We start from the raw sequence: 16,033 nt of genomic DNA on the forward strand, positions 1-16,033 counted from the left end.
TTAACCCTCTCCTTACCACCCATAGGAAAATCGTTACATTCGTTACGATGTAACCGATAATTTTCTCATTCTGATATCTCTTGTACATCCCAAACTTTAAAGAAATGCTTTGATTACAGATACAAATACTAAACACACTGTGTTGTTGAGCTCATTTGTTACTTTTTTGTTTGTTTGAGTAAGAAAAGTCTATTTTTGTGCTGGGTGGGGTGTTTCCCTTTTCGGGGAAAATTCTAAAAATAGCTGGTAAGGAGAGAGTTAAGGAAGGTTATTTAATCCTTCACCTCTCCAGACTTTATCGTTGCTTATTTATTTTCGTTGTTAGTTGTAGAAGGGCTTGGATCCAAAACATTAAGTGTCATATATTTTGTTCTTTGTGTGTGTTTGTCTCTCTCTCTCTCTCTCTCTCTCTCTCTCTCTCTCTCTCTCTCTCTCTCTCTCTCTCTCTCTGTGTGTGTGTGTGTGTGTGTGTGTGTGTGTATGCGTGTGTGTGTGAATCTACTAAATTTATACTTACTTGCTCAACCACCCTTTCAAGAGACAAAATACGCAAGACAACGAAAGGGAGAAAATGAAGGGAAAGAAATATAATAAAAATCTGACATCAAATCAAATACCAGATTATTTCCCTTATGTGAAGAGGAGATAAACATTCTATAAAGCTAAAGGATCACAAAAGTCAAACAGCATTAAATAATTTGTCATCTACAAACAGTAGCTTATCAAAGCACTAACATAAAAGTAGTGAAAAGTATTCGACAACGGATTGATATTACAAATCATGTGCCCCCCCCCCCCACTTTTTTGTTTTTATTTCTAATGTATTTATACATCTATATCTATAAACAAGAATGTCCTATTCGGATAATGGAGACAACCGGATTGTGAGGTTCTAGATTAGAGAGGCCTGTCAGTATATATATATATATATATATATATATATATATATATATATATATATATATATATATATATATATAATAATATATATATATATATATATATATATATATATATATATATATATATAATATATATATATATATTGTCTCTATTATCCGAATATGAAATTCTTGTTTCCGGATAAGAACACTTATTATAGAAACGATCCATTAAAATATAGAGGATTTATGACTATATAATCCAACATTACAATGACCAACACATGTCCGCTAACTCGCGTCCAATGCAATCGATAAACGTGTCACATCGAATTAAGGTAAGGGAGGTAACTTATTAGTCGATCCAGACTAGTCCAGTCATTTGCAGAAAGCCTGGCCTCCTAAACTGACATGGCGAGGCTTTGTTTTTTGCATTAATTTTTTTTTTAAAAAAGGAAATCCACAATTTTAAAACCAAATTCCCAAATTTTGAAAGCAAAAAAAAAAAAAAAAAAAAAAAAACCAACAAAAAACAACAAAAAACAAAAACAAAACAACAACAACAACAAATTTGAAACAAAAATAAATAAAGTGCGATTGATTTTCGTAAAATCCGACTAGATATCTGTAAGTTCGGGACAGAGAAAGGTGAAGTAGTTTCTGTGCCACTGGAGATTAACCGAAAAGATAATCATATTATAAAAAGCAAATATATATATAATATATATATATATATATATATATATATATATATATATATATATATATATATATATATATATATATTTAAGATGAGGGTATCTAATAGTGTCACAACAGCCGTAAATCCTCTCAAATCAAAACGCACACACTCACACATTCATCCAACCCCATACATGCGAAAACTCTCAATGTCAATAATAGTCCAAGTTGTCTTCAAAGAATTCAGTTTTCGGGTCTTTTATCATTAACCGACTTTTTATGGTTGTTTGACCTTACCCGATGTCACCGTTGGAGTTGGGATTTTAAAATAATATTATATTGTGAGCCAGTTCGTGTGACTGTTTGTAAAAAGCAATTAAACAAATGTTAGATGTCAACAGAACCGCTCATCTTGTCCACATAGGCGTTTGGGTTAATAATCTTGCGTAAAGAAAGGGAGGAGGGGGCGGGGGTATGTTTTGAAATTTAATAATCACAAAATAAAAATAAAAACGAAATTGGGTTCGAACATGGCCTCACCCCCCCCCCCCCCCCCTCCCTTTTCCGTAGAGTCACACGAACTGGGCCACAATAATATAATCAATAACTGCCGACTCCAACGGCGACATCAGGTGTGATCAATCAACCATAAAAAGTCGGTGAACGATAAATGACTCGCAAACGCATAGTTACACACTCGCGACCACACACCCACACACACACACACACACACACACACACACACACACACACACGCACACATACACACACACATACTTCTCTCCGTCTGTCATATTACCCATTTTTCAACTCGCGTCTTGTCCAGCTGTGAAATACAATTTTGATTGTTACCCAGTCGAATCTAGCCTTAAATACCGGCATAAACTCCGGCGTAATCAACCCTATGGCTCTTAGAACTTGTTTCAGGTATCGTAACTAATAATATATTTGTGCATTAAAAGGTGATAATGGCACAAAAACAATATGAAATCCGAGTTACGACAGTTTTAGTTCTGTTCTTTCCTCCTCATATTTCGACATACGATATAATAGTCTTGCTTCCAATGAAATACCTTCAAACTATCGTAACTTTAATAACTCATAATCCAATCAATATATTGTGTCAAACATGCCACCTTCGTTTTTCTTGCCACTTTTTACATACGATTAGTAAATTTCACGGGTATCCAAAGATTATTATGAATTTTAAAACATTTTTTTTCGTCTCTCTCCTGAAAAGTTGCCTTTTTAAGATACGATAGTTTTGTATCCTACCATGGATGTGTAACCTTCAACGTCATTAGTCTAATTAATACAATTTAGTGAGAACTACTGATAAAAATGGCTGGCAAAAAGAATAACAAAGAACTGAGTGACGTCAATTTCGTTTCCTCTATAGTCTGATTTATATATATATATATATATATATATATATATATATATATATATATATATAATATATATATATTAGTGAGACCTAATCACTAATCACTCATCTCTGGGTCCAAACTGAATAACAATGAGCTGAATGAAGTCGACTTTGTTCCTTTTATCCAACGTGTTGATAGGAGAAGAAAGTGGATAGAATGAGGATATTTTCTGGCTTCCTGTTTAAAATGGCGTCGTAAATCTTAGGGATCGAATAAAATTGATTCAACATTTTTACACGGCCATTGTAAATATCAACCTAAATCCCAAAAATCTGGGTGTCGTACATTAGAAGAATAAAATTGTTTACAAACTGTGTAATCTTCAAAGCAGATGATAGTCAACGCACACGTACACACACACACACACACACACACACACACACACACACACACACACAGATAGACAGACAGAAAGACAGACTGGCTTGCTCTTTCTTTTATTAATAATATTATAGATAAATGTGGGGGGGGGGGGGGGGGAAGAACTTGAGCATTTATATAGCGTAAAATCCACTAAACGTACTCAAAGCGCTTTACAAGTGATCCCTAGCCAACAGCAACACTTAACATATAGGACTAGACATGACGCCTGTTAGGCGATATCACATTTTCCCGACACACAACGCTGTTAACGAACGAGTACTCAAGTTAGGCGATATCACATTTTTTCCGACAGACAACGCTTTTAACGAACAGGTACTCAATGAACACCTGAGTATGGTGATAAAATGTGAGTAAAGAGCCTTCTCTAGAGAACACGACCATGCGGCGTCCTTATATAAAGCGCATTATTGCCTTTTGTACTACAAATATTGCTCAGTAGTTGTAATGATTACAATCAAACATAACAATCTTGCAAACGCGGTCCTATCTAATCTGAGGTTATGTGGTCTTGAAGCATGATACTCGCCTTCAGATCGGAAGGTCCTAGGTTTGAGTCCCGCTCTGAGCGGCACATAGTTGAGTCCTTGGAAAATGCTCTTTACTCACATTCTCTCGAGTACTCAGATGTAGAATGACTGTCCGTTAACAAAATTGTCTCTGTCGGAAAAAAAATTGCATTATCGCCGAACAGGCGTCATGTCACATAAATGTTGCTGTTGTCTACTATATTGACCACTTTTAGTGTATATTGCGCTATGTAAAAGCTCAAGTCTTTTGCTGTTGTTTTTTTTTAATAACCAATCCAAAGACAGGAATTAATCGGATGAATTACATAAGTTCAAAGTTAGCCATTATCACAGAGATGAATACTTATATCATAGCAACCTCAATTATAACAAAAATTGAAAAGCCCTCTGAGTTTTTTTTTTTTTTTTAAGGACAAGCAAGGTGGACCTAACGCTCTGTTTTAGAAGGATACAGCTCTGCGCATGAGAATAGCGATATATCCATATATCTTTCTAATAATTATTTTTAAAAAGAGAGCTCTCATGGCCAACTGTTGCCTGTCTTGCATATTATTATTCTGGTGTTCTGGTGTTTCGACTTATCACCAACTGATGTGGTCGAAACATCTCTTTTACTTTCACCCAAAGCTACAAAGACAAATAACCAGTTAACTGCCGTACTCTGGAAAGACACGTATTTAACAATTCTGACAATGGCTCGTAAGGAGGGAGTCAAGACTTCAATTTCAAATGCCCTACAGCCTCGTGTTATTATTATTATCATCATCATCATCATCATCATTATTATTATTATTATTATTATTATTATTATTATTATTATTATTATTATTATTATTATTATTATTATTATTATTATTATTATTATTATATATCTATATATATATATATATTTTTTTTTTTTCATGCAGTCCATTTTATAAGCTGTTGAAGTTTTTTTTCTTTGTATTTAGAGGGGGGCAAAGGGGGGGGGGGGGGGGGGCTAAGTCAAGTGGTTCATCCAAGTTAATAATTCAAAAGATTTTTAAAAAATCCTTTTATTCATCTCATAGGGGAAATTTGTCTCTGGGGTCTATTCCAAAGGAAGATTGGAATAAGCCAGGCGTCGGCCGCAGTACAGCGCCGCAAATTGAGCTAGGGCAAAGTGACTTGCTCAGGGCCACACAACGCAGCGGGTATTTCAGCTCAGTATCTTACGGATACGAAGCAAAGACCGTACAGCTGAGCCACGCAGTTGCCCTACTTCCACCAGGATTGGACTAATACTCACTTTGCAGTCTGGCTTTGTGATGTTATCTGAGGCCATGAAATAAGAGGCAAGGGTATAGTCTTTACAAAAGATAGACAATGACAGTTGTAAAGAGAGATTGATAGATATCCTTTGATAATTTGGGATTGACAACTGTACATTCATTGTGACCAACGAGTTTGGTGAGAGCTCATTTTCTCTCATCACGGTTGCATTGTACCTGATTCTTGGGCCTTCTCTGCCCTCTCTCGAGACAGACTCTAAAGAGAAACCCACCCGCCCCCGGGAATAAGGCAATGATATTTTCTTTTCTTTTTTTAATCATTATTTTAAATAATTGGTAATAGCATATTTGCAGGTCTGATAACCAGACGAAGTAATGGGCTTGTTTTAATATTGCTGTAATGGAGAATTTATTATGCGGTGGTCTGAATTTCCATTACTGCAATGAGACCATAATAATTTCGGTTATCAGACCTGCAAATAAGTACACGTCGGTTACAACGATTTAAATGGTTTGTGCTTTAGCACCTAAATAATACGTTTACACTAAGTTCTCTCCCTTCCGACCCCAGCCAAAACCTTGCCCCCCCCCCCCCTCCACACACACACACACACACACACACACACACACACACACCTGTATAAACGAGAATTAGATAATAACTCTATGTTTAAAAATTAAAGGACCGCCTTTAGGTCACATGACCGATTTATAATTTCAGGGTTCAACTTATCTAGACTAAAGTCTTATCGATCATATTGCAGCTCTGGTCTAAAAATAGTATGTTATAAATTTGTCATACTCGAGGGTGACGTGCACATCATTTTAGCCGTCGATCAAAAGCAATTCATTTTTATTATCAGAAAACCGAGTTAATTTATGTCTCACATTCTCTAGATACCACTGGCAAGGCATTGACAATTAATGTTATTTTCTAAATTCTTGCCGTCTATGTCTAATCTAGTTTTTAATGTTTTCAAGGCCAAAATAATCTCTTATCAGGCTTGCCAACAAACCTCAAAAATTAGAAAAGATTTATCATACTTTTCACAATACTTAGGCTAATTTTCTCATACCCCCCCCCCCCCCCCCCCTCCAATCATATTTTTAACACGTGCAACCATCCTAAATTTCAAATTTAACATTGACTGAATTTATGGAGTCTTATCAAGCCAGTAGAGGGTGGGGAGAACCCTGCAATTCCAATGAGAATCATCTGACTGGCTACTCAGATTCTCATCTAGGTGGAGACGATAATATTTAATAAACTTTAATTATTCTACTTTTATTCTTTTTACCCATTTTTGTTACAAACTCCTACTTTAGGCAAATAGCATATTTTACATTATCATATTATCATATTTTGGACCTCAAAGCGTATCAAAATAGGATAAATCATACTGGTTGGCAACCCTGTCATATTATGCAAATTTACTCATTTTATCTAACTTTTATTATTTATTCAGCACGTAATTCGTTTGTCTCGGCGAAACCAAAAATGGTGAACATGTTTTTCTTTCTGGAAAAACTCGCATTAAAAAATTGGCCCAAAAAACTCGTCCTTCAAATATCAATCGACTTAAACCAGAGACTTGGCGAAGAGTCAGTGTTGAGAGTTTTTGTCAAGATGAGGATCATTTAAATCGATCGATATTTGGACGAGTTTTTCCCCCCAATATTTACGAGGACGACAGTTAACTGGTTAATATCTTAATGTTTCTATTAGTGTTTTGATAGGGGAAAAATGTTGGTTGTTCGAATTCTAATTCTATAATATAATATATAGAACCATATCTTAAATGCAACGAAGCGAAGCACTACATTCTTGACTAAACGAGAGAATAAGCCAGAGGGAAGTCGATGGCCTTAAACAAAGACGGTTGCAAAACGAAGAGAATACCGACTTGAAACTGCCACTCTGCCGTACATATTTAAAATTTTGACCAGAAAACTCGTCCTTCAAATATCGATCGATTTAAATGACTCTCATCTTGACATAAACTCTCAAACCCGAGACTTCGGCGATATATATATACATAAACTGAAGAAACACTGACTGTAAGTTCATAATTCAGTTACACGATTTTTTTTTTTACGCATATCTTATGCATGTTATTTCGTACTCAATGATCTCTCCTTACTCGATCGCCTGTGGCGGTAATTAATTAGTGGGGCCCTAGCTATTGCCGCCCGGAGCCGCATGGAGCCAACTGGAGGCCATCTAAATCCGCCCGAAGCCATCAAGAAGCCGTCTGGAGCGGCATGGGGCCGCCTGGAGCGTCCCGGCTGCCTGAAGCAGTCCAGAGCCGTCTGAAACCGTATGGAGCACTTGGAGCCGTCCGTCGGTTGACTTATGTTTTGAAGATTTTGTCTTTTAACTTTTAAAGTATTATTTTTGGAGCCGTCAGGAGGTTGAGAGCCACCAAGAGCCATCTGAAGCAGTTCAGAACTGTGCAGAAGGCCGTCTGGAGCTGTTCGTAGGCCTTCTGCAACCGTATGGAGCCACCTGGAGCCTAGGACTTATTTTTTTTGGATTATTTTGTCTTACGATTTTAATAAAGTAATTTTTTTAGCTATCCACAGGTCATCTGAAGTTGTCTGATATCATTGGAGCCACACGGAGTCGTCTGGAGCAGTCTGGAGCCGTTCCGATACCGTCTTGAGCACACTTGAGATTATATCTAATACGTTCTTTCCCGCGTACTCCTCTCTCGCCTCTTAACATGTCCGAACCATTTCAATCTATCTTCTCTTATCTTTATTGAAACATTCTTCACTTCAGTCAACCTTCGAATCCGTTCATTTCTCACTTTATCTCTTCTTTTCCTGCCAGATGACCATCTTAACATTCTTATTTCTGTCACCTCAACTTTTAAAAATCGTATTTCTTTGTCGTAGCTGCTGTCTCTTATCTATACAAGATTGCTGGTTGTGCAGCAAATCAAATACTTTTTCCTTCAACTTTGCAAAAAATCGTTTCTCACACATAACTCCGGTTATCTTCCTCCAATTATTCCAGCATGCCTTGATGCTCTTCTAAACCTCCATCTCATTGCTCCCATACTCCCATCTCTTTGTACTGTTGCTCCTAAATATCTAAATTTGTTGTCTCCGGCACATATCCTCTTCTCCTATCTGTATTGGTGGTCCTGCTTACTGTTGTCCAATGCACAAATACTCTGCTTTCGATCCGCTTACATCCAGCTCCTTTTCAGTCTCACGTTTTATGTCATTCAAAAGTACTACTTCATCTGCATATAATATATCATATGCCATGGTGCTTACGCCGAATCTATTCTGTAAGTGCGTCAAATGATTATGAAAGAACGAATGACAATCCTTAATTATCAGACATCAACATTTTATAACTATCAATACACATTATTGATAGATACAAATGAAAGTGAACATTACGCACTTTCAATATTATTTTGATTGCGAAATTTATAGAAATAGCTTGTGTTTATGCAAAGAGCATTACATAAATTTAATGTTAACTGGTCAAAAGTAGAAATCTATCAATTTGTGATACACTGTTTCCACAAATATGTCGTGTTCAGCAATAACAACAACTACAACACCACCACCAACAACAACAACGACAAACTGGACACATCAACCATCACGATTGTCAAATGTAAAAAGCCTTGCAAAAACAAAAACAAGAGTAAAAAAAAAATGAAATAAAACATTGTATCTTGCCGTGATCTTTATCATGCACCATGGATTCTGCAATAGGCTTTAAAACCGTGCATCAATAATAATACTTACTTACTTTACCCCCCCCCCCCCCCCCCCCCCTTGGGGCGCCCGACATGAGCCACAAGTCATCGCCATTCTGTCTTTGTCTTCCATGAGTGTACGCAGCTCCCGGTTGTTGTCCATTCCTGTGTCATTTAGCAGACATTCAATGTATGTTGTATTCTACCTGCCTCTGTTTCTGGTTCTTTTAAGTGGTTCCCATAGCACAAGACTCCTTGCAATCTCCTCCTTGTGTCTCCAGCAGTTCCCCGAAAGTCTCAGTCTTCTCTGTTGTATCTTCGAAGTCACTGGGGGAGGTCACCGTAGAGCTCTTCATTTGACATGATATTATATATTAAATATTGAATCATAATTTACAAAAAGTGGAGTTTTCACTTCAGCCGAAACTGCAATTCTGATGACATCGCCGGTGGAAAGCATTATTAACTCTGTCACAAAGTGCGCACGTAAACCGTATGCTTATGTAGCGCAGTTTGCAACCTTGTTTATGTGTGCTATATTCAAGCTACGACACCGATCAATAACCAAACACAATACGTTGATAAAGGTTTTGAAGCTAAATGAAGATATATTTTATTACAATATAACAAAGATATTATGAGATGTGAAGATGAAATGATAGATGTAATAAGTATGAAATCAAATAGATGGATGACAAATTGATGGAGATGTGTGATGATGAATATGATATGAAAGCGATATGAAAATATATAATTAAATCAATTAATTATCAATACTTTACCAAACCGCTACCACATCAGACAATCTCACAGATAGGTTGCAACCATCACAGTCATACAGGCAACTAATAATTAACTAGCTAACTAATCACAATCCAGACGTGTGGAAGGAAGCCAAAAGAGTGTTCTTGATATTCAACAAAAACTGTAAGGTTGTTCTAATAATGTTAATTTGTCTCTTCTTGAAATTGTTCTGGTTTCACAGTATTCATAAACAGATCAATTGTTTCTCAATGTTCTGATATTAAAATAAGCAAATGGTTCTTCACAGGTAACTTATAAAACAGGCAAATGTTCAGTTTCTATTAGTGTCAAGCTATGAGCGTATAGCCTAAAGTTGGCTTGTTAAAGCCCAGCCTCCAACGGCTCATTCACTTTAAAGAAAGAAAATGATTTTGTTATAATATGATAATCATACGAATATAACTCTATCTATATTCGAACTCACTCAATATGTTTACTTTAAATGAGTAAATATTGTTTTACTTTAACAAATCAATTTATTAATGTTGATTAATATTGCTTTACTTTGTAGATATGAAATAATAATGCTTTATAGCAAGAAAAGCTTATTTTCTTTACAACAAGAATATATTACACAATTAATTTCATTATCTGATTAATTAATTGAGAATCAAAATTTAAAGTGATATTATGATATTGATATCAAAACACAATCATAATTGTAATCACAACATATTATTCAAAATCTCACCAGAGCCGAACAGATTATAGAAATCACAAATTAAGTCTACACAAGACTTTAATCAAACTCTACACAAGAGTTATAACACAACTTGATTCAGCTCAAACTTTGAGCACCACAAAGTCTACACAAGACTTAAATCACACTCTACACAAGAGTTAACACAAAACGTGTTTCAGCTCGAACTTTGAGCACTACAAAGTCTACACAAGACTTTAATCCAACTCTACACAAGAGTTAAACAAATGAGCCTAAAAGACTCCGCTGTGGTTATCGCTTAGAGACTATGAGCCTAAAAGACTCCGCTGTCTGGTCTCTTTTGAGACAATGAGCCTAAAAGACTCCGCTGAGTGGTCTGAAGAAACTGCTCAAAACTCTGGCATTTATAGGCAAAAATCAAGCAAACGAAGCAAAATTCTACCCACACAACCGGATGTTAGTCATATCCGTAAACATCTGAAATTCCTTAAAACTCCCTTAGATTCCATAATCATGGACAACAACAACCCATCCTGATACCGGACATCCTCATATCAAGGATAAATAAATTCGTCAGCCCCATAGTTACGAGATATCAATCAAGCCATACCATAACAAAGTCACTCCCGTAGAATACAGGGATCCTACTTTGCTTATAAGTTTACGGAGAAAACAAGATTGATGCCTTTCTCACAATAACACCCACACTACGTAGTTTAATTCAAACTTCCGGGCCATAGGTGCATGATCTGATACGACCTGTATCAACAAAAGAAGGGTTGTTCCGGAGGGATTACAATAACAACAACAACTAATACTACGACGACGTACATCCTGTCGTAAACTGACGCCTACACGGAAGCATTTCGTTACATATCTCCCCCCTAAGACTAAATTTGGTACAACATTTAGTTAGATCATCGAAATGCCTCAAGATCACATCGATCTCGACAATTATTTGGGCTCATGGTTGTCCCTTCCTTCAACAGACAACATCGGCATCACACATCCACACTTCAACTCCACCTTGCCGTGTGTCATGCATTTCGGTGGTTCATGATCCTTGTTTTCGTCAAAACATGGAAGTCGAGGACTCTTAACAGTGGGAGCACGAGTAAATGATCGAATGTCACTTGTCATACTGTCGTTGTTGGAGGAAGCCTGACACTCCGACTTTAACCTAAGCAGTTCAAGCTCTTTCTCCATCAGAGCTTCTTGCCTTTGAGCTCGTGCTCTGCTTATCTCCTCCTCTTCTTTGGCACGTTCTCTCTCCTTCTCTTTTCTCTCTTCATCTTCTTGTAACTGGCTGTCACCCAAGCACGGAGATCTTCACCCCTTAACTCCAATTTTTCTCCAGGTTTAATTAATCTTTCCACATCCATCTCTAGGACAATTAATCAAACCAATTCAAATTCAAATAAACAAACTTCAATATGTTTATCGACACTGTTGCCGTAAATGTTACTTTCACGTAGAATAAAGTGGTATTACAAGTAACCTTATTAACGATATGCGGTCAATATAGATCCCAAAACAGATTCAGAACAGGCAATTAATACCGATTCCTACACGGAATTCAACATTGATCTATATATAGACTCAAATATAGAATCAAAACAAATTTACTACAGGTCCTAACACAGAACCAACGCTTCACCCAGATTCCTACACAGAATCAAAACATTGACTTAATATAGACGTATATTAGAGTCAAAACAACTGATTTAATACAGGTCCTCACACGGAACCAACGCTTCACCCAGATTCCCCACACGGAATCAACACAATAGCTTCACCCAGATTCCTCACACGGAATCAACAAAATAGCTTCACCCAGATTCCCCACACGGAATCATAAAAACTATCTTCACCCAGATTCTTTCTCAGAATCAACAAAATAACTTCACCCAGATTCTTTCTCAGAATCAACAAAATATCTTCACCCAGATTCTTTCTTAGAATCAACAAAATATCTTCACCCAGATTCTCTCTTAGAATCAACAAAATATCTTCACCCAGATTCTCTCTTAGAATCAACAAAATATCTTCACCCAGATTCTTTCTTAGAATCAACAAAATGTCTTCACCCAGATTCTCTCTCAGAATCAACAAAATATCTTCACCCAGATTCTTTCTTAGAATCAACAAAATGTCTTCACCCAGATTCTCTCTCAGAATCAACAAAATATCTTCACCCAGATTCTCTCTCAGAATCAACAAAATATCTTCACCCAGATTCTTTCTTAGAATCAACAAAATATCTTCACCCAGATTCTTACACAGAATCAACAAAATGTCTTCACCCAGATTCTTCCTTAGAATCAACAAAATATCTTCACCCAGATTCTCTCTTAGAATCAACAAAATATCTTCACCCAGATTCTCTCTTAGAATCAACAAAATATCTTCACCCAGATTCTTTCTTAGAATCAACAAAATGTCTTCACCCAGATTCTCTCTCAGAATCAACAAAGTATCTTCACCCAGATTCTTTCTTAGAATCAACAAAATGTCTTCACCCAGATTCTCTCTCAGAATCAACAAAATATCTTCACCCAGATTCTCTCTCAGAATCAACAAAATATCTTCACCCAGATTCTTTCTTAGAATCAACAAAATATCTTCACCCAGATTCTTACACAGAATCAACAAAATGTCTTCACCCAAATTCTTCCTTAGAATCAACAAAATATCTTCACCCAGATTCTCTCTTAGAATCAACAAAACATCCTCACCCAGATTCTTTCTTAGAATCAACAAAATATCTTCACCCAGATTCTTTCTTAGAATCAATAAAATATCTTCACCCAGATTCTCTCTCAGAATCAACAAAATATCTTCACCCAGATTCTTACACAGAATCAATACCTTGACTTACTATATGTGCATAGAAAGTCAGAACAAATGATTTAATACAGATCCTCACACGGGACCAACACAATATTCTCCCAGATTCCTACACGGAATCAAATTACCCCAACAACCACCTTCGTTCCTTACAAAAGGGAGAGGGGGACAATGGAGGCTTTACAGCGCGAGTACCGCTTTCGCGCTAAGTCAGTGATCCGTATCACTATGACAGATGACTGACAACGTATAACCGAACAAGTGAAAATTACCAGAATAACTTGCATTACACCTTGCGTATAATGACAGTCTTATAACCATTAAATGGATACCAATTTGCTTTAAGCTCAAAGATAGTATCTATCTCAAGTTTGAAACAACTCCCTAACCTGTCTCAACAATTGTTTGGTCGCGATGTCTCTTGAATGCACAACAATAAGAATCCCACTTCTGACACCAAATTATGTCACAAAGTGCGCACGTAAACCGTATGCTTATGTAGCGCAGTTTGCAACCTTGTTTATGTGTGCTATATTCAAGCTACGACACCGATCAATAACCAAACACAATACGTTGATAAAGGTTTTGAAGCTAAATGAAGATATATTTTATTACAATATAACAAAGATATTATGAGATGTGAAGATGAAATGATAGATGTAATAAGTATGAAATCAAATAGATGGATGACAAATTGATGGAGATGTGTGATGATGAATATGATATGAAAGCGATATGAAAATATATAATTAAATCAATTAATTATCAATACTTTACCAAACCGCTACCACATCAGACAATCTCACAGATAGGTTGCAACCATCACAGTCATACAGGCAACTAATAATTAACTAGCTAACTAATCACAATCCAGACGTGTGGAAGGAAGCCAAAAGAGTGTTCTTGATATTCAACAAAACTGTAAGGTTGTTCTAATAATGTTAATTTGTCTCTTCTTGAAATTGTTCTGGTTTCACAGTATTCATAAACAGATCAATTGTTTCTCAATGTTCTGATATTAAAATAAGCAAATGGTTCTTCACAGGTAACTTATAAAACAGGCAAATGTTCAGTTTCTATTAGTGTCAAGCTATGAGCGTATAGCCTAAAGTTGGCTTGTTAAAGCCCAGCCTCCAACGGCTCATTCACTTTAAAGAAAGAAAATGATTTTGTTATAATATGATAATCATACGAATATAACTCTATCTATATTCGAACTCACTCAATATGTTTACTTTAAATGAGTAAATATTGTTTTACTTTAACAAATCAATTTATTAATGTTGATTAATATTGCTTTACTTTGTAGATATGAAATAATAATGCTTTATAGCAAGAAAAGCTTATTTTCTTTACAACAAGAATATATTACACAATTAATTTCATTATCTGATTAATTAATTGAGAATCAAAATTTAAAGTGATATTATGATATTGATATCAAAACACAATCATAATTGTAATCACAACATATTATTCAAAATCTCACCAGAGCCGAACAGATTATAGAAATCACAAATTAAGTCTACACAAGACTTTAATCAAACTCTACACAAGAGTTATAACACAACTTGATTCAGCTCAAACTTTGAGCACCACAAAGTCTACACAAGACTTAAATCACACTCTACACAAGAGTTAACACAAAACGTGTTTCAGCTCGAACTTTGAGCACTACAAAGTCTACACAAGACTTTAATCCAACTCTACACAAGAGTTAAACAAATGAGCCTAAAAGACTCCGCTGTGGTTATCGCTTAGAGACTATGAGCCTAAAAGACTCCGCTGTCTGGTCTCTTTTGAGACAATGAGCCTAAAAGACTCCGCTGAGTGGTCTGAAGAAACTGCTCAAAACTCTGGCATTTATAGGCAAAAATCAAGCAAACGAAGCAAAATTCTACCCACAAAACCCGGGATGTTAGTCATATCCGTAAACATCTGAAATTCCTTAAAACTCCCTTAGATTCCATAATCATGGACAACAACAACCCATCCTGATACCGGACATCCTCATATCAAGGATAAATAAATTCGTCAGCCCCATAGTTACGAGATATCAATCAAGCCATACCATAACAAAGTCACTCCCGTAGAATACAGGGATCCTACTTTGCTTATAAGTTTACGGAGAAAACAAGATTGATGCCTTTCTCACAATAACACCCACACTACGTAGTTTAATTCAAACTTCCGGCCATAGGTGCATGATCTGATACGACCTGTATCAACAAAAGAAGGGTTGTTCCGGAGGGATTACAATAACAACAACAACTAATACTACGACGACGTACATCCTGTCGTAAACTGACGCCTACACGGAAGCATTTCGTTACAAACTCAGTCATGTCACACCACTTTGTTCTGTTTTAAAGAGTATTCAAAATTCTCTTAACAGACTATTTTGTATTAAATGATCATATTTACATAATTGATTTCATACAACAACTATTTGGCTGTTAACCAATTTGCACTGGTAAGTTCGTGATTAATCAACTAACAAAATGTCACTTAGTTTTTTGCTGATTTACTTGTCTGAAAAAGTGAATTACCTTATAATCTGCATTCTTTTGTATTTTTTTAAACGCTAAAACATATTTGGTGTACGGTGACATTATTTTTAAAAAAATACTTTACTTAACACAATCTAAGTTTTTTGGTGATATTCTCATAATGTTTATGTCTATAATTTGTCTTTTCTTTAGCAGTCAACTGCGAAAATGACTGTTATGCGTTGGGTATGATAACATTTGATTTAATCTCGTTTTTTTTTCACACCAAAAAAAAAAAAACAAACAAAAAAAAAAAAAACAATAAAACAATAAACAATCAAAAACAAAACAAAAACC

The sequence above is a fragment of the Berghia stephanieae genome, chromosome 4 (assembly GCF_034508935.2).
Source record: "Berghia stephanieae isolate SIO BIC M18660-M18661 chromosome 4, UCSD_Bste_1.3, whole genome shotgun sequence".
Classification (NCBI taxonomy): Eukaryota; Metazoa; Mollusca; class Gastropoda; order Nudibranchia; family Aeolidiidae; genus Berghia; species Berghia stephanieae.